We start from the raw sequence: 26,619 nt of genomic DNA on the forward strand, positions 1-26,619 counted from the left end.
AGTGCTGAGTATGTATCAGTATTAATATATATTTTGTTTTAAAACAGTAAAAATAGTTGGTGGTTTAAATACTTTTAAAGGTCCTGATTAATCTAATCTTATCAGTGAAACGCATCTCCTGGCCTATTGTGATTGATTCAGTGATGGGCGCACAACCCAGTCTGGACCAATGAGGCAAAAGGAGATGGCTTATGAGGCTGTTAGGATAGGAGAGAGGTTTTCACTTGCTGCTGGATGTGGAAGAAAAGGCATAATGCTTCAGGAGCTGCTCAGAGCCACACTGAGTCAGCCAGCCTTGGGCTAGAGCCACCATCGGAAGTTTGGAAAACAACCGCAATAACCAAACCAGGAGTTTAGTGAAATGGTTGATGCACAACACACAGCCTTGCTTAAGACACATCCTATTTATTCATTTTAAGTGGCTGGAGCCAATAAATGCCCTTAATTTTTAGTCTTTCTGATACCAAGTTCCTGGTTTAAATGCAATGTATGCAGTGTGTGTTTGTGTGTGTGTGTGTGTGTGTGTGTGTGTGTAGCAGGAAGCAGATGCTGGCCCTTTCATGAGGCAGGGGAAACAGAGAGGGAAGAGATCTTTCTCTGGCCACACAGACAACTACCAAGTGACGTTACTAAATTGTATCTGGTGGCCGGGCCTGCAAGACACAGCCAGTGATACACTGGCAGGACCCAAGGGGGATGGGAACGCTGCCCACTTCTTTCGGGAGCCTTCCTCTCCCGCCCAATGGTCCAATAACACAAAAGATGACGAAAACTCAAGCTTTGGTATTAAGGCTTTTAGGAGCTAGTAGATCAGGCCACCGTGACCTAGCGACAGAAAACACTTTGCTACTCAGTCATACCCCTAACTATTGATGCCTGAGGATAAGATGTGCCTCCAGATGGAGCAGCTGTTCCTTTATTGCATTGGAAAGGCCGCCGTTGTTGACAGATCACGTTTCCAAAGAAGTGCCACCCACCCTAATAGAAAGCTGCCAACTCCAGCCCCAGTCATGCTTTAGTCCTTAACCACCAGAAGGGGAAGGGTGATGCTCAAAGTGGCTGGCTGATTGATAGGGCATTAGAGATGAATAGCCACAGTCCGAGGGGCTGACGGCAGGGACAAAGACCAAATTCTAGACTGTTCCATTAACTTCCTACCCTGTGCTAAGCCCGCTGATCCTTTCCGAGCTATCAGTAGTCTAATAGACCACTGCCATAAAATTGGGCATGGCAAGAAACTGGTGCTTTCTATTACCTGATGTCCATTTTTCCTTTGTTTCCAGGCTTTTATTAATCAGAATCCCATAATCCCTATTCTGGAAAACCCAGGCTTCCTCTTGCTCTAAACTCTTTTCTGCCATCATTGTCTACCTACCTCTCTTGCTGAGCACTGCATTCCCCTTGCTCTAATGTCAATCCCTACAAATTCTTAGGTAAGTTTGTTTAGCAATAAACTTGAAGAGTTAGGCCCATATTGCAAATAAGATTATACAAATAGTATAGAATTTACATTTTATGTCCTTGTCTCTCTCCAAACCCAACAACAAGTTGTTCTATAAACTCAGAGAAGGAGGTCATCAAGCCTTTCGTTCTCCCTCTAAGGATCACAGATCTTTTCTAAAGAATGGGTATCCTACTTTTTCCAGGAAAACCTGTTATCCATGTGAATTTACCTGTCTGAGATCATTACCAGTGCTCAATGATCCCGCAGTTCCAAAAAGATAGTCTTTACAAAATGAGATGTCCAGGACACCTACACCCTTATCGATATCTGGTGACAAGTAAAAGATGATTTTCAAGTTTACCACCATCCAGCTTTTGCTGAACAACACCTTAAATGGTCACTCACACCAAGAAGGCATGATCTGATGATATGCCAACACGTTTGGTCTGGGCTGACATCTCATGATCCCGAGCCTTTATCAACTACATGATGACACCACCTCTAGGTCAACTCTAAGATATGCGTATTTGTTTTTTTTTTTTAAGATTTTATTTATTTATTCATGAGAGATGAACAAACAGAGAGAGAGAGGCAGAGACACAGGCAGAGGGAGAAGCAGGCTTCATGCAGGGAGCTCAATGTGGGACTTGATCCTGGGACTCCAGGATCACACCCTGGGCTGAAGGCGGCACTAAACCACTGAGCCACCCGGGCTGCCAAATACGTGTATTTGAAAATGCTGAAGTGGTGTTCTGGAATATAATCTGTCCACCAGAAGTTTCCCACATGGTTCTGCCCCAGATGTCATTAGCTATGAAGTGGAGTCAGGGCAACAAAAACACCCGATCGCTCCAGGTTTCACAGGTCTCTGGCTTTGGCTATTTCCTCTTCACTGTTTTGTACATTTTTCTCTAGTAAAATTTTGGTTGCTAGTGTGGCTCAAAGGCCACTGCTGCGTCCTAGGAAAGGAAAACCTTTTTTTCTTTACCCCAAACATCATGCACTCTCCCATACGGTAAGTAGGCCTAAAGAAGCGCAGTACCTCTATTTCCACCTGAGTTAGTATTCTTCTGGATGTCTGACTCCTGAAAATTTCACATCGCCTCTTAGCTTATCCCATCACAGGCTACTTTAGACTATAGCAGGTGACTTTGTCCTGGAATCCCAGTGGCGGGGAGAGGGGAGGGGTCCATCATTTATTTTTTGCTCTTTTTCTATTTTCATTTCACAAGTATCGGGTATCACAAAATAGTTGATAAAAGCCCTACATTGGAAACAGAATATGAGAGAAATTTCATCTCCACCAACCTGCTCCTGCCACCCTTGCTTAATGAAGAGACTGCCTACTTCTGTGGCGTGTCATGCTGCAGAAGATTCAACTGCAGCTCCTAGAAGGTCTTGAAGCTTGTAAGAGGACTGTTTAAAATTGTCCACATTTTAATTTACCCACCCTAAGACTAACAATTACTGGAAATTGTATCCTTGAAGAATCACCCCACTGCCCAGTTCCTGTAGACAGCAAACCCAGCCACATGCTTGGCTTATATAACTCACCACACTCCTCAAACCACAGCACTCCCTTTAACAGCAACGATAGCTTACAGCCGTATGACCCCTCCCTTTCCTCACATTACATGCAGTAGGAAATAACATGTCCTTAGAATGACCCTTAGGAAATCCTTGGGTAAGCCCAGGGATCGGATCATCATTTAACAGAAGTTCTTGGATAGGATGTATCATGGGAGATAGTCTGGCTTTTCTCTAAACCCATACACACCACTAAGCCCCAGAAAGAAACTGAGGAGGGATATATGTGGTTTTTCAGTAATGCTTTTGGTCTTCCAAATACAATTTCTTTGTTCCCCAAACATTCCCTCATATTCTGTTCACCATATTCCTACTTAACAATGGGAGCACTCGGTGTTCTAGTGCTAGTGTTCTAGTCCATTCAGGTTGCTATAATGAAGCATTATAGACTGGCTGCCTTATTGATGGTAGAAATTTATGTCTCATAATTCTGGAGGCTGGACGTCTGCGATCAGGGTACCAGCATGGTCAAGTTGTAGTGAGAGCCCTCTTCTGGGTCACAGACTGCTGACTTCTCCTGGCATCTTCACACAGTGGAGAGCAGAGGGATGCAAGCTTTTATGATTGTTATAAGGGCACTAATTCCAATCAGGGGGGCTCCACCCTCACGATTTTCATCTAATCCTAATTGCCCCCCAAAGGCCCCACCTCTAAATACCATCACATACAGTGTCTGTGGGAGGAGGGAATTCAACATATAAGTTTGGAAGGACACAAACATTCAGTCTATAACAACCAAGATACCTTGAGATGTCTCGGCCAGCTTAAACACTCGATCCTTTTGAAAACGGGTAGCCCAGATTGCCAGATGTAGGAATATGACTCTAACTTCACACTGGTTTTCATGAGGTCTGAACTCTGAGTAAATCAGGAAACCCTCAGTCCATTTATACCTTCAAGCTAGTTCAGTACTCTCAACAGCTATAATATTTTGCTTCCTGTTTGCCCTAAACATGTCTTATCTTATTTCTATAATATATAGCAGATAGTTTCACCTGTTTTCAATGTGTTCCCTAACACTGAAAATGTAGTCCCAATCTAATTTTTAAGTATACTCACTACGGTTATGTATTTCATAACTGATAGTGTCTAGTTTAAAAGGTAGCTTTCTCTCTATAGGGAACATTTTCTCGATTGGGGGCTGCCCCTCACCAGTTTGTAAGATCCACGACTATTTTTCTAGAAAGTAAGTAGACTCTCAGAGGAGCAGAATGAATATTAGACATTGACACATTAATGAAAGGTATATAAATAATGGTATCAATATATGAACAGCAACTTTGAGTGAGTCATAAATTCTTTCTATCACTTAAGCCCAGAATAGACTGGCACTAGGAAAAAAAAGATCAGAGACTCTTCTTTCCCTTCTTCCTGTAATTTTCTTGCAAATAGCATGTTCACTGATGTTTTTGGAGAGCTCAGTTACTAGAATGAAATCTTAGAAGGAGAACTAGGCTTTAAGATTAAAATATTAATTGATAGTTACCATATTTCCTGCAAGAAATCATCTCTTTCTCATGTTCAGAAATAAAGCTAGAATATCTTACTGTTTCAGTTAACCAAATTCAAATAGTTACTAGGCAATTATGTACAGCACGTTGTAGGCCATGAAAGGAAGCAAAAGATTGTTTCTGGTCTTAGAAGAACACAAACCTGGTCAGAAAAATAGGAAAGGTTTATAAATGATAAAATATAGACCTTTTTTTTTTTAATTATTAAGTAGAGAACCACATTCTTTTGAGACCAACATAAAAGGTTTTAAGCTTTGTGGAGATGGAAACTTGAAATCAGGTCTTGAGAAATTACATAAGATTTCCAGAAGGAGCACTCTGGGAAAGATCGAAGTAAGTCAGTGAGGAAATAAGTAAATTCATTAATTAATTAAGTTACATGTTAACAACTGAACTAAGAAGTTCCCAAATGAGAGAATAATAAATTGCTGCATGTAATAAATAAGTAGTATATGCACGAGAAATACACACGTGAAACTTTTCAGCTGTTTTGTTTGGAAGGATGTTGCCCTCAACAAGAACACTCGATGTTACCCTCTGGCAAGATGCAGCTGCAACTGTGAAGTTGAGTGCCAGTGGTTTAAATTAAGAAACAGCTTGTGATATTAAAATTAAGACACTTTTGAATAAAGCAACAAGACATATCACAAACTTCACAGAGCTATAGAGTCTTTCATATGGTTCAGCAAACATAGGAGCAAGGATTCTCTTTATTTATTAATCTGATATGCATTCATTAGGTACCAACTGTCTACCCCATATTGCACTGATTACTAGGAAGATGTAAAAAAAAGCGTGGAAAGAGTCCTTTCTTGACAGGTTGCCTAATATCTAAGAGGTGAAATAAAATGTGTAAAAATAAAGTGGGAGGAAATTTCTGGACAAAATATGAGAAATTGAGAAATGCAAATGCTACCTACAGTTTTTCTCTCTCCCAGGGGGCTCACAGCACATCATAATTACCTGGCAGAGAGTATCATTCTCATAAGCATTTTGCAATGTGATTGGCAGGGATGCAGAGAATCTAAGCAATCTGCATAAAAACCTTGCGAGCTGAGTGGGAGAACTAGAAATTAGTTTTCTATATGGTATATTGTCAGGGATATTGGTAGGTCCAGAGTCAGAAGTCCTCAAGGTTATTTTCCCCTCTAGTTTTGAGGCTTGAGGTGATTCCAAGGAAAGTTATTTCACATCTCTGAAATAAGGATTCTCCATCTGGGGATGATATCCTGAGATACTTACCTTACCTACCTCACAGGGGTCCTGTGTGAATTGAATGAGTTGAGGGAAAGGGTGGGGAATTTTGAAGAGCTCCATAATGCACGAAGCTTTTTGTAAATATATGGTAAAATATCATGATTGATCGATTGATTGACTGCTTGTGAGCTATACACAATGTAGGTGAAAGGCGAAGACTGCGTTCTATAAAGACTGACCATCTAGAGAAATCTGCTCTTCCAGTTGGTAAGCATTCCAGTAGGCACAGTGTTAAACTTTGGGTGGCAGAGGAAGTGAGAAGAAGAGCTAAAAAATACATTTAAAAGCCTCAGGTGCCGAGGCACAAATGCTAGAGGATAATAGAGACAGCTGTGGAAGTGTCTAGATTACAGAGGATCTGGGCAGCCTCACTGCATCTCTCTCAACTACAAAAAAAAAGCACTGAAGTCTTTCCAATCCCGCAAGATGGGTTCATAAATTAACTGAAAAAGAGGGAAAGCCAGCTGGCCCAAACGTGACACCCTGGTTGTCACAGAGGAGTACCGCAAGAGAAAGCAGCAAAGACCACAAAATCGGGGACTGTATAGAAACAGCGGGACCTGGCTGCTTGGTGAACACCAGCATGGAGCAGTGATCATGCCTGAAGACCTGCTCCGGCAGGGACAGACACCACTGAACGGCCGATTAGCTTCCAGATGATGCCATCTAGCCATGTAATTCCCTCAGAATTTTGATGCCAGGAAAAGTGAGATGAAAATTAAAGAATGGGAAATTGTGACCAACTGAGTTTCAGTATGAAATGACTAAGAAAAACATGAAGTGACCAGGATCAACTAGAATGAGCTCAAGACATTTTCCACCATGAGAGAGTATAGAAAGCCTGACATAGAAGTGAGGTATGGAAAAATCAGAAGTAAAAGGGTGACATAATCAGATCTACGTACCATAAAGAAAGGCGCAGGAGGATGTTGACAGAAGGAACCGGATGGCCCAAGCACACTATAGGGCAGCCCCTGGTAATCTAGCTCAGTGATCCTTAAATTGTAATGTGCACACAAGCTAGCGAGGGGGCTTGTTAAAATGCAAATCTGGATTTTTTTTTTCCCCCTGATCCTGAGAGCGTCACTACATTCTCCGTTTCCAGCAAATGCCCAGGTGACGCTGGTGCTCCAATCCATGGAGCATTTTGAGTAGCAAGGGTCTAGGTGACAGGTGACCCAGACCTGAGCAAGGCAGTGACAATGGAAACACAGAAAAGAGAACACGGCTGGGAAGCAGTGAGGAAGTAAAAATGACAAGGCCCCAGGACTGATTAGGAAAAGAGGAAATATTCACGATCACTCCCAGATTTTTAGGCCTGGACTATAAGGCGGATCTTAGTGCTATTAACTGAGTCTTTGGTAAATAAAAACTTGTGCAGAAACACCGCAAGACCTTTACACATATGTATTTCACACATATCTATTTCTGCCAAGTTACTGGGCAATACTTCTACCGGGTGAGATTGCTTTCGGAGTCGTTGGAGATGGGATCCATCTCTCTTTGCTTAGTGGGTTTGGGCTGCTTTGTTTTCCTGGCACGTTGTTCATGGCTTGCCCCTGAATGACAATAAACCACTGGGGAGCTTAGCAGACATGGAACCTAAAAGGACCCTGGTGAAGCATGAGAACTAGAAAGTGAGTCCTTCTAAGTAAGGAGGAAAACATGCCAAGAGGTGTTTTAAGATTTTCCAAGCGGTGGTCCGGGGAGGCCCAGGGCTCCTGCAACCATCTCCACTCCCTCGTGCGCTTAGCTCCCGGTGTGGGAGGATGGCAGAGAGATCTGGAGAGGCCTCAGCTTCCGCAGAAGCTCGGGGTCATTGCAGGTGCAGCAGAGTCCAGTGTCCACGTGGTGGCCAAAAACCATCCGTGGAGATGAACTTTGGGAAACGGTCATGAGATTTTAGTTCTTGTTTCAGATTCTTAGTGAAGTCGGGCCAGATTAGACTCCAGCCCTAGTCTGTGCCGTGGGAGAGCGTTAGGAGGGAGGGGGGCATGAAAGGGGAGACCAGGGGCGCCAAAGGGGGCGGTGGGCCTCTGCAAACTGGTTTCCCGACCCGCACAGAGGTAGCACTTACAGCAGCTCACGGCTTCCCGGGGAAACCATTCTAAGTGGGCCACGTGCCCAATGGTTTCTAGCCCAGTTAAGTAAATAAATGAAATATGCTAATTAGCACCCTATTAGCTCACAGCAGGGAGTAATCCATGGCATTTTGATTGGAAAGATTCCTGTCATCCAAAAGACTGGTCTGTAACAGAATGCAAACTGGCCCGGTTTCCTCCCTCCCTTCCTCGTGGCAGTTGTCCAAATGTCTAAGAAGCAGCCCTCACCACTGGGTGCAATTCCAAGGGTGTCACTGCGCCCCCCGAAAGCACCTCGAGGCCTCCACGGCCCCTGGCGCTGCGCCGGGCTCTGAGAGTAGGTTTATACAAGCCAGAGCTCAGAAGCATCGAGCAGGTTTGGGAGGGTCTTTATGGGGGCAGCTCTTATTTCTTTCCTTATGGGAACATCCCCACTTTATTCTCTGGCCCGCCCCGACTCCAATCAGGGAGGCATTCTTCAGCTCAGGTGCGCAGGCATAGTCAGTCCACAGCGCAAATGATAGGGAGGGCTGTGGGGTTTTAGTTGGGAAAAGGCAAGCTTGGGGAGGTTTCCCCTCTTTATATTTTTATCGTTTCAGCTGCAGGGAACTTGCATCCAGCTCCTGTATTCCTATTCCGATTGAAACGCCTCGATTCACATCTTGCCTACGTCCTCCCACTTTGCAGAAGGAGGGATTTGGGGGCAGTGTGGACACTGAAGGGAAAGCTCAGGACAAAAGCTGCATGTTTTCCAATTTGCTCTTTTAAAACATCCACTTTCCAAGAGCTCTGGGTGTTTAAAGAGATTAGACATTATGACACATCTGTCAGGTTGCCTCGGAATTTATCAGAAATCCCCATCCGAGTGGGACTTAGGCAATGAAGCTTACTTATATCATGGCGAGGCTTCTAATGCTTTTTCTGTTCTTGATACCAAACGTTACGGGGATCACCTTGCATTTGCTGACGGCGGCTTAATAGAAGGGGTGGGGTGGGGAGATAGGGTTTCTAATCATCTGATGTTATAGAGGTAAGTTGCCAGTTTTTTTTTTTCTCAAGTTTAGTCCCCTGTATGATGACCTACAAAAGCCCAACAGATACTGAATGCCTATGACAAGCCACATGAAGACACTTTTCTCTACACACTCTTCTGTTTCCTCCCCAATTTAAAAAAAAAAAAAAAGTGATACTTAAAGTTTAAAATTTTCAATGGAATGTATTGGTTACGAATATACCACTCTTTTTCTCCCCAACCCCATCCTAGTTTTTATCTAGGAAGAGAATCTATTTATCGTGATTAGATATAAATTCAAATCGAATGCCGAATACCAGCTGTTGTATCAGCAGCTTTTTAAAATTCAACTTTACATGAAATCTTTTAGAAAGTAAGTCCAAGAAAAACCTCAGAGTAAAATTTGTGTCTCCCTCACTAACATTACTATTCCACATTGATTGTAGTACCTGAAGAAATCGTTAGGCACCATATGACACTGATGTCTGTTTAGAATGTTATTTTTTTAAAATCCTGTATTGAAAAAATAAAGCACATTACCTAAATGATTCAAATGGGAAAAAAAAATCATTCCTGAAAGCCATCTGTGAATTGGCATATGGGTTTCTGGAACCCAACATCTTGGTTCTGTGTGTGAGTCAGAAAAAAAAAAAAAAAAAAAGAAGAAGAAGAAGAAGAAGAAAAGAAAAAAAAAAAGGAAAAAGAAGAAAATGGGAACCTGTCTTTAAATATGAACCATGGAATGATTTTCTCCAGTCAAGAGGACTTCAAAGAAATGAAGCAGTCAGCTGGACCTCACAGCAGCTTGCCCCAAGACTGGTCCCAAGAGCAGTCACAAAACTTTAAGTGAGCCAAGACTAGACTCTGCTAATGGAAAAATGTGTTCCTGAGCCGGGGCTCTGTAAATCTAGGCACGTTCTGTATGCAATATAGGATCTGCTGCTTTGGCAAATCTGTCTTGAACTGGAAAGCAGTTTAGTAAGGAATCAAGAGGGAATGGATATGAGTTAAAAACAAGAAGCCTAGCAGTGGTAGCAGCCACTGATACTGGCAGGCAAGTGTTGGTGAGCATTAAAAGACCCTCATCTGCACCACTCCCTGCCCCCAGTCCACTTGTCAAAGTGTAACTTTTCTGCTTGGTAAAGGGCTGAATGTTCCAGTTGCATTTATCAGATACCGTGTATGTGGCTTGAATGTGAAGTTGGGATAACCTAGCCAAGTCCTGCGGAGAGAGGGATGAAGTTCAAATGCTTTTACATATTTTGGGTTTCTGGGGAAAATTTTTCCTTGAAATTCACATGTTCCAAATATCTGTCTTACTTTGAGCCTGAATTCTAAATGGAGAACTCACAACCTGGGAGTAAGAACAAAAGACAGAAATAAACTCTCTATTGACACTTCAAATTAGACGTGGCTGCAAGGCCACTCAAGATGACAACTACCCCCACCGCAGACCCTGGTGACAGATTACAAGCAAACACGCCTGCTACCTGGTAACTCTACCTGCTAATTACTTGGAAAGATTCAGATACTCAACAACTGGCCTCAATGTTTTTGTGAGTTTGAGGACCAATTAGGGAGGGGTGGGGGAGGGCGTTAAAAAAACTACATAGTGAGGTTGACAGTCAGAAGCTGTTGAAATTCTATCAAAAATATTCTTGCGGCATAATGAAGCTTTTCAGGCAGTCAATCTCCCCAGACTTTTGCCTTTGCCAACAGTTACAACAATAAGGAAAACTTTATTAGTGGTGTGGCAATTTTGTGTGTGAGTGCTGACTATAAAAACACCCACTGAGCTGTTTGCAGGCTCTGCCAAGTGGCAAGTGTGCAATGAATTTCAGATAAGAGAAGACTTTGGATCTCGGCCCTAAAGTGATACTTGGGAGGAGCATGAGTGTCTTTCTTCATGGAAGGGAGCAGACGGCTGTGTGTGTGTGTGTGTGTGTGTGTGTGTGTGTGTGTGTTAGGGAGGTAAGGAAAATGAAAGAAGCAGATGAAGAAATGCAGAGACAAGCTGACATTACTCCTTTTGCTTGTTTTTGTCCTACTTCTTCTCAGTCATCCCAGTGGGACAGCATCCAGTGAAGTCCTGGGGCGCCTCCCGTGATAATGGCAAACATTAGTGCTGTGGCTGACTCTGGCTGTGAAAGAACTGACCCCTGCAGGGATTCCTGGCAGTGGAGCATTAGTTGGGGCAGGGCTGGGAAATCCAGATGGTGAATGACTTGGCAAAGGTCAAGCAAGTCACCATTCGAGGTAAGAGTAATTAGTTCATTCATTCAATTGACATTTGCTGAGTGCCCATGATGTGCTCAGTGGTAGAGATATATGGCCTCTATATGCAATTTAAGTACAATCATAGCTGCTATGGAACTCATTCACTAAAAGGAGAAAAAAGCACAGTTCTCTGCCTCAAGGAAGCTCATAGTTCTAGAAATAATAGCTATCTTTACGTGCTTACTTTGAACTATAACAAAAGCTATTTTATGGAATCCTCACTGTGCCCCTTATAAAGTAAAGATTATTAGCCCATAAACTTATAATTGAGGAAAATGAGCCTTGACCTTGCTTGTAGTCACAGAGCTAATGAGCAGCAGCACCAAAACTCAAACTCAGGTGTCTTGATTCCCAGTGTCTGGAACAACCATCCCTGCTGTCTGGACTGTGGCACGCCGTGAGCTTTGATGTAGCAACACTCAATTGAAATTAATACTTGAGATCTCCAAAACCCCACTGGAAGCTGTCCACACTCAGACTATGCGCCAACTGCTACTACAAGGGTTCAAGAAGAGACACAAAAAAGACAAGAAAGATCTCAAATCAGTAATTTAACTTTATAACTTAAGGAATTAGAATGAGAAGAACAAACTAAACCCAAAGCTAGTGGAAGGAAGGAAATGATAAAGATTAGAACAGAGATAAATTAAATAGAAAATGGATAACTAACAGAGAAAATCAATAAAGTCGAAAGTAGGTTCTTCAAAATGATCAACGAAATTGACAAAACTTTAGCTAGGTGAACTAAGAAAAAAGAGAGAATACTCAAATTATTAAAATCAAAGATGAAAGTGTGAACATTTCTGCTGCTTTTACAGAAACAAGGAGAATGATAAGAGAGTATGATGATACTACTTAATTGAATAACCTAGATGAAATTAAAAAGTTCCTGGAAACACAAAACCTACCAAGACTAACCCAAAAACAAAAAGAAAAATCTGAATAGACTTATAGCTAGTAGATAAATGTAATCAGTAGTCGAAATCTCCCAACGATAACAACAAGAAGCCCTGGAGCTGATGACATCCCTCGGTGAATTCTACCAACAATTTTAACAAGAACTAACATCAGGCTTTCTCAATTTTTTTTCAAAAAAATTGAAGAGAAGGGGCCACTCCATAACTCATTTTATGAAGTCAACCAAATGTGGTCAAAGGTAAAAAAGAAAGAAATAAAGAAAAGAAAGAAAGAAGAAAGAAAAAGAAAGAAAGAAAGAAAGAAAGAAAGAAAGAAAGAAAGAAAGAAAGAAAGAAAGAAAAGAAAGAAGAAAGAAAGAAAGAAAGAAAGAAAGAAAGAAAGAAAGAAAGAGGAAAAGAAAGAAAGAAAGAAAGAAAGAAAGAAAGAGAAAAAGAAAGAAAGAAAGAAAGAAAGAAAGAAAGAAAAGAAAGAAAGAAAGAAGAAAGAAAGAAAGAAAGAAAGAAAGAAAGAAAGAAAGAAAGAAAGAAAGAACTATAGACCAATATCCCTTATGAACATTGGTACAAAAATACCCAACAAAATATTAGCAAACCAAATTCAGCAGCATATTAAAAAGATTATACACCAAGAGCAAATGGAATTTATTCCTGGCTTGAAAGGATTGTTCAACATAGGAAAATTGATCAATATAAAAATACCACATTAACAGAATAAAGGGAAAAAATCCACATGATCATCTCAATTGGTACAAAAATTCAACATTCTTTCATGATAAAAGCATTCAGAAAACCAGTAAGAGAAGGAAACTATGTCAACCCAATAAAAGCAATATATGGGGAAAAAAAGAAAGCACAGCAAATATACCCAATGGAGTAAGACTAGAAGCTTCTCCTCTAAGATTGGGAACAAAGTAAGATGCTTGTTTTCATCACTTCCATTCAACATAGTATCTGAAATCCTAGTGAGAGCAATTAGGCAAGAAAAAAGAGTAAAATGTGTCTAAATTGGAAAAGAAGAAGTAAAATGATTCTCTTCACAAATGATTGATCTTATGTATAGAAAATTAAAGATTCCACACAACAAAACCCTGTTGGAACTAATTAACAAAGTCAGTAAAGGAGCAGGATACATAGTTGACACAAAAATCAGTTGTATTTTTACACACTAAGAATGAATAACCTAGAAACGAAATTAAGAAAACAATTTTATTTATAATAGCATCAAAAAGAATAATACTTAGGAATTAACTTAACCAAAGAGGTGAAAGACTTCTACAATGATAGCTTTAAAACATTTCTGAAAGAAATTAAAGAAGACAATTAAGTGGAAAGCTACCCCATGCTTGTGGAATGAGAGATTTAACATTGCTAAGATGTTGGTGCTACCCAAAGCAATCTCCAGAGATAATGTAATCCTTATTAAAATCCCAATGATATTTTTTGTAGAAATAGAAGAATTCATCCTAAAATTCATATGGTATCTCATCATCCTAGAAGGGAAAAGCCTGGAGAACTCACACTTCCCGATTTCCAAACTTACTATAAATCTACAGTAATCAAAATGGGATATTACTAGCATAGAGACACACCAGCAGACCAAAGGAATAGAATAGTCTAGAAATGCACCCTCACATATATGATCAAATGATGTTCTGGGGCACCTGGGTAGCTCAGTTGGTTAAGCATCTGACCCTTGATTTTGGCTCAGGTGATGATCTTAGAGTTGTGAAACAATGCCCCATGACAGGCTCCATGCTCAGTGGGGAGTCTGCTTGATATCCTTTCCCTCTGCTCATCCCTCCACTCATGTATACTCTCCCTCTGTCTCTAAAATAAATAAATAAAATCTTTAAAACAATGATGTGGTGCCACAACCATCTGATGATGAAAAGACAGTCTTTTCAATGGATGGTGCTGGGCAAACTGGCTATTCACATGCAAAAGAATGAAATTAGATCCTTACATTATACCATACAAAAAAAGCAACTCAAAAATGGGCCATGACCCAAATGTAAGACCTGAAACTTATAAAAAATTCTTAGGAGAAAATACAGAGCAAAAGCTTCATGAAATTGGATTTGTTAATTTTTCAGATATGACCAAAGACAAAAGTAACAAAAGAAAAAAATAAAAAATTGAGGATGTTATGAAACTTAAAAACTTCTGGGCTTAAAGAGATGATAATAGAATTAAGATACAAATCACACAATGGTTCACGAGGTCACAATCAAGCTGTCAGCCAGCAATGCAGCCATCTGAAAGCTTGATAAGACTCAAAGATCTGCTTCCGAGAAGGTTCCATCACATAGCTGGCGGCAGGCATCCTCGGTTCCTTGTTGTCTGTTGGCAGTAAGTGTCAATTCTTCACCAAGTGGGCCTCTCCATAGGGCTCCCTGAGTGTCCTTTCAAAATGGCAGCTGTTTTCCTCCCGAGCATATGGTTCAAGAGCAAGGAGGAAGCCACACGCTTCCAACGACCAAGGCTCGGAAGCCCTACATTATCACTGCTACCACATTCTGTTTGTGAGAATCAAGTCACCCCTTCCAGCCCTCACTTAGGGGGAAGAATTAGCATGTATCTTTTGAAAGGAGGATTATCAAAGAATTTGTGGATATATTTTAAAATCACCATAGTAATCTTATTATGGTTAGAAGTATTTTTTATTAACCAATTTATTGCATTTTTACAATAAAAAAACTTGAAAAGATAAACTTGCATTTGATTATAAACATTATCTCTGTATATCAATGCACTCGGCAAACTTTTTTTTTAAAAGATGCCTCCAAAGGTCAAATTCAACTCTGCTAATGATACACACCCTCTGAAAATAATAGCCACACGACAGACAGTTCATCTTCAAATGGCCACCGTACTCTGAGAGAAAGGAAGATTTGGGGTAACAAGCCTAAAGGACAAGCCTCACATCTACTCCCTGAGGCATTCCTGTGTCTGCCCATCCGTCCCGCCAGACCTCCATGTCAGCCGCACTGCCCTTAGACTTGTCTTATTTGCACAAAACCCCTGTACCTTTAACTTTCTCAGTTCTTCTAGGAAACAGCCATATGAACCCTGTTATTATAAATTTTGTAAATCTGTTTTCAAGGACACTAAATATTGTGCCTCTAGGTGCCAGGTATAGAAGATTCGATTGGACAGATATCTTTTAGAATGCACTGCCATGAGAGAATTGCTCCCGTGAAGAGTAAGTGTGCTTAGACATCTCTTCATTATAAAGTTTGACATTTTCTTCTTCTTTTTTTTTGAAGTTTGACATTTTCTTTCTTCGTGTTGGCTACAAGGAAACTCACAGTAATGTACTGTATTTGCAATTAACATGGGACTTTTCTTTTACATTATGTTGATTTTTACAATGCTGTAACCTTATTTTACATCAGCCTTTTATTCAAAGCCATGGAAAGTATATTTTTAGAAAAAAAGCAGGTAGGCACAATAGCTACTATTTTAGTGCGTGTCATATGTTAACCACTAGCTAGATCTGTATATTTGTAGTGAGGTCTCTAGTAAAGGAGGAACTTTTATATACTTTCTTTTTAAGCAAGAGAAGTACAATTCAGGAGTGGTTTACATTTTTCCGTTCTACAGATAGAGGCCTTTGGAACATCCTTTTGGGGGTAAGAGATTGAAATTATTACCAGGAAACTGTACTATTAACAATGGAAAGCAAGTTCCTATTCAGAGTTTTTTGGGAGAAAAAAATGGACGTTGCCATAAATTTTAATGATGATGAAACTAAAATAGTGAGTGTTTTGTTTACTTCTACAATATAAACTAGATTGATCTTTGGGGTGCCTGAGTGGCTTAGTCAGTTAAGGAGCTTCCTTTGGCTCAGGTCCTGACCTCAGGGTCCTGAGATCTAGCCCCGTATGGGGCTCCCTGCTTGATGCGCAGCCTGCTTCTCCCTCTCCACTGCTTGTGCTTTCTCGTGTGCTTTCTCTCTCTCCCCCACCCCGCTCTCTCAAATAAATAAATAAAATCTTTTTTTAAAAAGTACCTAACTTCCTAAATAAGTAAATAAATAAACTATGCTATATCTTAGCAGATATTGAGAATTGTGTTTCCAAAATATAGATTTAGACTGGATTTTAGAGCCTGCACATAACATTGCTTAAGTTGGAAAAAGCCTACTTTTTGAACAATGTACTCTCAACTTTTGTGATTGTCTTGTCAGGACGTGGGACCTGTCCTGCGCGGAAGCCAGTGGGGAGCAAAGCAAAGACCTTCAAATGTGGGTCAGAGTCTATAAACCCCCAAAGTAATTACCATTGGCAGTAGTGTATATCATCATTTTTGTGTCTTCACTGAACCTTTATTGAGGACTTCCTCTTAATTAAGTAATGTGATTCTTATATGTACTAATAATCCATTTAATGTTATTGGCCACAATACTGACTCATATTTGTCTCTTAAATATTTTCCTCAAAATAAAAAAACTGAGAACATAAGCATTTATTGGCCACTACTATAGTCCATATACTACCATGTGTATCATACAGGAGAGGCAGGGGTGCCAAGGAACAAAGTGTTCAGATGCTGCAGACACTCAAAGAGTGGAGCACATTCTGTAATCTCCACTCCTCTGCTGTTTCTCTTCCTGCCATTTACTTTTGGCAAATAGTTTTGATGCATAATAGCTGGCAAAGATAAGCAAATGAAGCACTCAATTTGCCACAGAGAATAAGAATTATACTCAATTGTTCAAATGCAAGTTTTCTGGCCAGTCAAGGATACAATGGAGCAGCCCAATATTAGCAGGCAGGGTCTTTGGTGGGTCTTTTGACATTAAGAAGGATTTTATAAATATCACTGCCGAATGGACGGATATATCAACATTCTTATGAATGGTACCTATGAGAGACTAACAGCCAGAAACATGCCATAGCCTCTCTACTCTTATACCCCTTAGAACGCTAATTTCATAACAACCCTATTTTTTTTTTTTGCATATTAGAAACTAAGAAACCCAAAAAGTTTTAGAAAGGGCTGCTGAATGTTTCCAGCTAAGAATTATTATACAGCCAGTGTTTGGACATAAGCAATCAGACTCTAGAAGCCACTTAAGGAGTCACCTTAACTGCCTTCAGCTATCTGTAATATTATTTTTCTATTCTCTGTATTCAGTTAGACTTCATCAAAGAAGACTCAGTGGTTTTGAGCTGGGTGATGGTGTAATGGTAAGGGAGTGACTAGGTCCATGTTTAGAGCAAAGTAGAACCGGAAGCAAGAGAACCTAGTGAGAAATTACTAGTTGCCTACATCCAACATCCATTTTCCCCTCTTCCTTAATAATAGAATCACCATAAAACCGTGGACCTGGCTAAAAAGATAACATCTCTGTTTCCTCTTCAGACACATGTGTCATATGATTATTTTTTGGTGGATAAGATTTATGCAAAATGATCCTTAAAAGCCCAGTGGCTTGCCCACTTCATCCCCTCCTCCTTCCTACTGATTAGAACTTGGATAAAATAGTGTGGGCTCCACCACTCTCATGGGCCATCAGATGACCCGGACGATGGAAGCCACATACTGAGGATAACAGAACAGAAAAACAGGAACCTTGTGCTCTCATGACACCATCAAGTGGTCAAATCAGTCCTAGAAGGCCTGCTTCATTTGCATGAGCCAGAAATAAACTATTACTTTGGTTAAGCCAGTATTGCTTTGGGATTTTCCATCACATGTAGCAAGGGGTTACCCTGTTGGTCATCGTTGTATTGTTGTTTTTTGTTTGTTTGTTTTTTGTTTTTTTGTTTTGTTTTTATTGCCCAAAAGTATCTGGCTGAATAAGAAGGATGGGGCCTGAAATCCAGCCTCAACAACCATGAATCCTGAGATGGAGCTGAGTGCATTTGGATAAAGAGAACACCATTTTCTCACTAATCCAAAGGCCTAGTCTTATCATGGAGGCCGTAGCCCTAGCTAGAGGAGATACTTTTTGCTGATGCACACAAAAGCACCATATGGACTAGCTGTGGCTTCATTCTAACTGATTCAAGCCCAGAGAAGTCAATTATCCAATGGCATGAGGTTACAGGGGATATCTGGAGCAGACATCTTCCAGAGAAATAATAACTACCAGGATGAATTTGCAGGACTTGTATTTTTTCCAGTATTCCCAGAAATAACTTGGGGCAAGGGGGATCTTTCCCCCTTGGAAAACTAGACTTCTTCCAATCCCTAAGATAAGGGCTGAGGGCTAATTTATGAAAGGGAATGTGATTTTACTTTTCAATCATGGGCTATTGTGCAGTCATTACCTCATTTAATCCTCAAAACTACTTTATAATCATCATTGTCCCAGTTTTACAGAAGAGAAAACAAACCGAGAGTAAATAAATCGTCCAAGAACACAGCTAATGAAAGGCAAAGCCAGGATTCTAACGTAGATCTGTCTGGCTCCCGGCCCTGCACACTTCACCACCACTCTATATGGTAGCCTGGCTGCACCTAAGTTATCATGTGTCCAAATTAGTGAAGTCCTAAATCTGGTTGAGCTTGTGGAAACTCGAAAACACTTTATAATGGGCCCCACTGATGTGTTAGATTCCCGTTGTTTAGAAAAAGAGGTTGCCTCGCTACTACAGTTATTCCTGTTTCTGAGAAGAGGAACACTCCACAGATGTGTGAGGCAGCCAGGATTCCCACTCAGCATGACACAGCCCGCCCAGCTTCAAGAAGCCAGACTGAGAACTCTCCGTGGAAAGGGCAAGTCCTCTTTAATGAAATTTCTCCTCTGGAGGTACAGCTTCCTTCCCTCTGGTGCTCAACTCGAGTTCATCTTGGGATCACCCTACCCTAAGTTATTTTAAGGCAGTATTAATGTTTTATGACTCATTTCCTAGTTTCCTGCTGGGGGAAAAAAAAAATCACAGCCTAGGCATTCAGTCTCAGACACTGAAAACAGCTGACGTGTAATTTGGAAACGTGTATTTTATTGTGAGTGGGAGGATATGCAAGAAATAGGAGATTATTTCTGTTGGAGTAATACCTGTTCTTTGTCCTCCCTTTAACCTGGTGCCCCTGCAACCACACGCACATACACACCAGGGCTTCTGTAGACCTCTGCGCTAACATTTCCTATAGGACTATACAGTTTCCCCTGGAGAGACAAAGTTTTGTTATTGAGCAATTTTTGCCTCAAAAAGTTGACTCAAGATCATTTCAGGGATATGTCCTTGGAATATCTTATTTTTTTATTCCCTCCAGATCTTCTTCAGCCTCAAATATGTGTGTTTGGATGTATGTGTGTGTGTTGAACCATTTGAAATGATATATATTTTTTCCTCCAAATAAAAGCTGATGTTAAATAAGAATATTAATGAAATTGCCCTAGTACCTAGGTGAGGTCAGTAATGCATGCTTTTGCGTGTGGTTTAAGAGAAGTGGTTGCAGTTTAAGAGAAGCGCATGAACTCTTAGTATCTTCCTCTGAGTGACACAAAAGTCTCTGGAGCTCCCCCATTGACCTCGAGCAAAGGCAAACCAGCCCATCCTTAGGCCTTCTCCTGGAACTATTTCTCTCCTCTCATTTGGAGGGGAGGAAAAAAGCTTTCTATGGGCAATTGGTGCGAATTTTGCTAAAAACAAAACCAAAACCAAAGACAAAACAAACAGGAGGATAAAATCAGTAAGAGGGGCTTACAATAACAAATTCTGAAGAGTCACTCACTCCACTCAAGGGTCGAGACCTGAAGGTGTTATGGCCATGAACCTGCCATAGTCAAAGCTGTGAGGACGAGTATAAGTCAGAGTTAAAACGCATTTTATGGAGCAGAGATCTGCCACCATCTTACATCTGCATGTCGGCAAATCTGTACGAATTTCTACAGACTGGTATAATTTTAAATACATATCCCAGAGAAAAGTATTTCCCTGTCTCATGTTAGGAAAGAACTTTGCGGGGATGGGGGACCAAGAGCTGACTGTCTTAATCCTCAAATACTTAGGTCCTCTTTTTTTAACTATTAACAATTGTTATGTGATGACTTTATGCTCATCACATTATATATTATTTCATCTACTCATCATATTGTACATACCTGACATTGGTATTATTTTTCTCCCCTTTTAAGGGATAAGGAAGCTGAGGCATAGAGACTAGGTAACCTATTCAAGGCCGTATACATTTGAACCAGACCTGTCGTGTTCTAGCTCTCAAGTTTCAGTACCCAGACTCATGCTCCCAGAGGCTTTGTCTAGATTTCTCTAGCAGGAAAAGGTGGGGCAGGGGGGGACAGAATGTTAGAGCATGTGTTAGGGAAAAGACTCAAATTGTAGGAGGACCTTATATCACACCATATTCTGTGTACATCAGTAAATGAGAGTATAATTTTCATGATGCACTGTCTTAGTACAGTAGTTTAAAGACTGAACATTTTCTTTGTAATAACTTTATAATAAACTATTGCACATTTTTCCACAGACCAAAGTGATAAAATTATAAGCTCATGAATGATCACAACAACTTGTAGATTCCTACTGAGCAAGGCATCATAATGCTCAATAAATGGAAACTATTACATTGCTGTTGTTCTTGTTCTTATTACAGAGACATAGTATCTTGATGTCTTTAGAGCAAAAGCATTTCAGCAGTCCCCTAACCAAACCAAGGAACATTTCAGGGCTAATCCTAAATTAATCTATCTCTTCATTAGGTCACCATTTATTAAGGGCCTTCTCTAGGCCTGGCACCTGGCACTATTCTAGGCTCTGGAGATATTGCAGTGAAGGAAATAAAATCCTTACATTCTAGAGATCCTACATTCCAGAGGCTAGGACAAGCTTTAAACAAATAAAGAATGTATGTGTGTATGTATAGACAAAGTAAGCTGATTAAGGGACAGAAAGCGGTAGTGTTAACTAGCTGGCCCTAATATAGACAGGGAAGTCCACCCTGAAGAGGTGATATTTAAGCAGAAACTGGAATAACGTGGCTATCAGAGGGGGGGACAGGGAGGGGGACAGGCAGGCATGGGAAGCAATGAGAGGGAAAGTCTTAAGCTGGGACCTTGACTTCTATGTGGTGGAGAAACAGCAAGGAGGCTCTTGAGGTTGGAACATAGTGAATAAGGGAGATGATGAGATGAGGTTGCAGGGTAAGCAGACTCAGGCCCCTTAGGGGCACATAGGGCATGAGATGTAAGGCCCTGACTTTTATTCTAGGTAAGGTGGGGAGTCCCTGGATGGCACCAAGTGAGAGAGTATTTATTATCTAACAAACTTTTTTTTAAAAGATTTTATTTATTTATTCATGAGAGACACACACAGAGAGAGAGAGAGAGAGAGGCAGAGACACAGGCAGAGGGAGAAGCAGGCTCCATGCAGGAAGCCTGATGCAGGACTCAATCCCGGGTCTCCAGGATCACACCCTGGGCTGAAGGCGGCGCCAAACCGCTGAGCCCCCCGGGCTGCCCTATCTAACAAACTTTAAAGAATTACTCCACTCTGGCTGCTGCTTCAAAAAGAGATCATAATAACTTGTGGTGAGCATAGCACATCATAGAGACTTGTCCAATCAGTATGTTGTTCACCTCAAACTAACGCAACGCTGTGTGCCAACTATACTTCAGTGAAAAATAATAATAAACAAACAAACAAACCATAATATCTAATGGTACTCATGATAGGCGACAGCCACTTAGTGGTGTGGAGGTGACCGTGGTATGAATGTCAACTGCACTGATTGCTGGTGTCTCCACCCTTGGCACACACGGAAACTGAGCCAAGGCAATTCAAACCTCCCCTAAGGGAAAATCTTGAGGTGAGGGGGTATGAATTGCACAGGAATGTGAACTTGAATCATAAATGTGAACTTAAAAGGTATACATGTTTTTTTTTTTTTTACTTGAAGATTTTAAAAAATGTATTTATTTGGGAGAGAGAATGAGCATGTGCAGGAGCCAGGGAGCAGGGCAGAGGGAGAGGGAGAAGCAGGATCCTCGCTGAGCAGAGAGCCCTATGCAGGGCTCCATCCCAGGACCCCGGGATCACTGCCTGAGTCCAAGGCAGACGTTCAACCAACTGAGCCACTCAGGTGCCCCAGGAAGTATACACTTGTCTACTGAAGCCATTATGGTACAAAGTAACGGACTTCTGTTCTGGCCGAAGGTGACCTAGGGCACCTCCAGGAATCCCAAACTCTTACCTCCCCGATGAGGTGGACAAGGAGACACTGACCCAGTAACACAGGAATGGTCCAACTGTGGAGTGAGCTAGTGATTATTTATTTGCCTCAGGTTAGGGCCAGGAGAGCAGGGGAACAGGGAAGGACAGGCATGAAATAAGAAAACCAAGGTGATGGGAAGCAAAGCAAAGCAAATTTCCTACAGAAAATTAACTAGGAGGAAATTCACACTGCAGGCCTACTAGGTGCTGGGCGCTGTTCAAATGCGATCTCGTTGAGCTGGAACAACAGCCCTGTGAGGAAAATGAGGCTCAGATAGATCCAACAGCCAGGAGATTGCAGTCCAGGGTCATGCAATTGGTGAATGACAGAGCAGACTTTTAAGGTCAGGCTTTTTTCTTTTTCCCCAAAGCTTTTATATGCAACATCTAGTTATACTGATGGTGCTGGCACAGTGACAGTAAGAAGATTGTCCTAAATAAATGTAAAAATAAATCTTGGGCTATTCATTACCCAAGCTTTACAAACAAGCCATCATCCCTGTGGCAGGACTGAGCTACACTAGAGAAATCTCAGTGCACACATAAAGTAGCATCATTTAGTTTATAGTGCCCTCACCTGCTAGATGGGAGGGGTGGAGCCTGGAGGAAGAAATATCCCCAAAACTCTTTTACCCGGAGCCCAGTAATAAAAAGGGAAGCAGAATTCCAGCTAGTGAAACAAGATCTCTCACATCAAGCTCTCCCTTGCATTCAGGAAACGTTGTTAGTTTTAGCCAACTCTTATTAGACCTCTATCTGCTTTGGAATTCCACGGAGAACGAATTTTAAAACGTTTTTAAAACATAGTCAGCAGCCTGAGTCCACCCCCATGAATAGCATCATCACAGGTTAATACATTCGTTTATGCCTTCATTCAAGGAATGTTTATTGAGCATTAATTTTGTGCCAGGCACCAAGGTAATTTGGCAAAGATATTTCTAAATCCTGCCGGCGTTCATTCTGAAGGAACCAAGTCCTCCTGACACATCACTAATTCTTAATAACAAATACCAAACAGAAAGACCCCCAGTTAAATCGTATATAAAATCTATTGCCTTTGGAATTTGGAAATTTACACTATAAGAAAAAAATATGACATACAGTTTATTGCCCTTTATTTTTCGGTAGTCTTGCATCTTGTTCTCATTCTCTTAAGTCTGGTTATTATTAAGTAGAGAGCATTCTCAGCACACTACGGCATATTAATTTTCTTTGGCAAAATGTCAACTGGAATGACTGATTTTTATGTGTGGTTGGCATGTGCGTGGACGGAGGTTGCTAAAGCTTCCTCATGAGTTCTGAAGCTCAGACGGCCCTGAGTGTGGGGAGATGAGAATCCCTTCGTGGACCAGTGTTGCCCATCTGGCTCGTCACCTTCTGGCTCCATCAGCGGCTCCAGAATTAATATTTGGAGGCCCTCCAAGGAAATGTTCTCTGTGGCCAGTACCCAATTGAGCCTCGAGTCACGCTGCTGGAATTATTCATGCCAGAAAAGAGTATGGATTTATCTCGAAGGCCATCGCTGTGCTATTACACCAGGGTGTGCTCCCTTCCTGGAGTTCTGCATGTCAGAGACACTAATCCTCCTGCCTGAGGAGAATTACATCAGGCCAAGGTGACCAAACTGCCAAACCAGGCAGCACCACATTAGTCAGAGACCTCCCTGGGATAGCTAGATACAGAGAACTGAGAACTTTGAAACAAAAACCACCACAGAGCTGATGGCGAGCTAAAATGCATTAACGAAAATGGAATCAGGGTGTTAAATTTGACAGCTGGGAGGGAGTTATGTCATTTACAGATGAGGAAAGAGCCATCCAGGGGGAGTAGGTGCTTCGTCTAAAGGCATTCCATGTTAAACTGCATGGCAGCCCAACTCCACAGCCCAAGAACCCCACCCCAGCTGTGGACTCAGAGCCATCCCGAGCCAGTCCCCTTGACACCATATTTTCCAGAGCTGTGTTCTCAATGGGCCATCCAAGAACTCCCCACTAACATGGTAACTGATAACATGTTTAGGCCTCTCCATAGGGGCTTCTCTCCCCCAACTTTTTTTTTTTTTAAATAATCTCAAATGTGTAGAAAAGTTAAACACAGAGTATAAGGAGCTATTTTCCCTAAACCATTTGAGAATAAGTTGCTAATATTATATCCTGAATCCCTAAGTACTTGAGTTTATACGGCCTGGAAACAGAGATAAGTCTCCTATATTATTTTTAAGAATTTCAATATGTTTCTCCTATATTATCAAACACAACCATCAAAATTAGGAAATCAACACTGATACATTACTACTACCTAATCCACAGATTCCATTCAAGTTTCCTCAGTTTCCCAAAAACATCCTTTATAGCAGAAAAGTCCAGCTGCACTCACGAAACACATGTGGTTGTTATAGTCTCATTCAACACGGAGTAGTTCCTTGGTGTTTTCTTGACTTCCGTGACTTCAACACTTTCGAAGATTCCAGGGCAGTTTTGTAGAATGGACTCACTTTATCTTTTACACTCCGGCCAGGCTAGCAGAGAAATGATGCTGCGTGTCTCATTGTATATTACCAGGCTGCACACGATTTGGGTTTTTCCTATTCCTGATGATGTTAGCACTGATTACTTAATTACAGTGGTTTCTGCTAGGCTTCTCCACTAAAAAGTGCTTTTTCTCCCTTTTATAATTAATAAGTATTTTGTGAAGAATGAATCAATCTAAGTAGTTGTCCCATTCCTCATCAAACTTTCAATGTATTCATTCAGTTATGTAAATCAGCCTGAGTACTCAGATTCCTTGTTTATTCAGAAGGTTACAAATAACCTGTTACCAGTTGTTTTCCGTTTTGATGCTCAGGTTGCCCAGGATTGGCCAGTGGGAGACCCATCAAGCTGGAGCCTATGCCCTTTCAGTGTTCTCATCCTTTCTTGAACTCACTGCTTCTGAACAACAAGATTTTGCAGACTCATCTTGCTCTTCCCCTGACCAGCTATTGAATCAGCCAAAGATCTGGGTGTTTGGTGCATTCGTTGCTATAGGTTTTTGACCCTCATTGTACAGGACTGTACCAAAAACAAAAACAAAATCAAAACAAACCAAAAACAAGGTGTACTCTTATATTTGTTCCGAATCTTTCTCTGTGTATTAAACTTTGCGAGTTCACACTGAAACCCCCAATTCTAATGCAACACTGTCGTGTTCAGTCTCATTTTCTCAATCCCATGTGTGGAATTCCCTTCTCCAGGAGTGGAAAATCTGCCTCGTGTTATACTGAATATATGTACTTATCTGATCAATCTCTATTGCAGCCACTGCAGTCTCCTCCTACAAATACCTTCCTCCTGCACTTGAGTTCTGATGCCCCATGGAGACACTTCCATGGGCACCCCTATTTGCCTCGCTTTGGCTCCAACCCCCCGAACTGAGCTGTGACTAGCTGGGTGGACACTTTTCTCCCCCCTGGTTGGAAGGACCACAGAGGCTTCCTCTCACCTCTTGGAGACAATTAGTAGGGAGCGCCTGGGCACCTCAGTCGGTTAAGCATTCAACTCTTGACTTCAGCTCAGATCATGATCTCAGGATCATGAGATGGAGCCCTATGTTGGCCTCCCTGTGGCTCTGTGCTGGGCATGGAGCCTGCCTAAGATTCTCTCTCCCTCCCCTTCTGCCCCAATCCCTGCTTGTTCTCTCTCTCCCTCTCTTAAAAGAAAAAAAAAAAAAAAAAGATAACTGATAGACTCAGTCCTCCCTAAAGGTTATGTGGAGAATTGATCAAGAGGAAAAACAAAGGGAGATAATGAAGAAAAAGAAGAAACTTCCCCTTTTTTCCCACATGACCAACTCCCATACTCAGCTCCAGCCTCATACTACTCCATGGTCTCCAGAATCCCCCATCACTCCTTTCCTATGTGAAAAATAGCATGAATTCCATTGCATGATGATCATTGGCACACGTATCTGTCCTTCTCGCTGACTCTGACCTACTCGAGGCAGAGGTTATAGCCTACTCATTTTTTATACCCATGATCCAGCATAACACTTGACATAGAGTAGGGACATAATATATATTTGCTGAATAAATAAATAAAACATTACCTAAAAGAATGGGTGAACACTTAAGTTAGAACCATCTGTTCACTCCTTAGAAGCATCTTCCTTTTAACTAATGTCTCTTAAAGATTAAATGTTTTCTAGAGCCAAATGAGCACAATAGTTTGCTCATTGTAGGAGTAGACAGGTAGCAGATGTCTTAGTCCATCAGTTCATTTGGGCTGTTATAACAAAAATACCATAAACTGGGTGGCTTTTAAACAATAGAAACATTTCTCACAGTTCTGGAGACTTGAAAATTCAAGATAAGG

This window comes from Canis aureus, chromosome 8 (genome assembly GCF_053574225.1).
Source record: "Canis aureus isolate CA01 chromosome 8, VMU_Caureus_v.1.0, whole genome shotgun sequence".
Taxonomy (NCBI): Eukaryota; Metazoa; Chordata; class Mammalia; order Carnivora; family Canidae; genus Canis; species Canis aureus.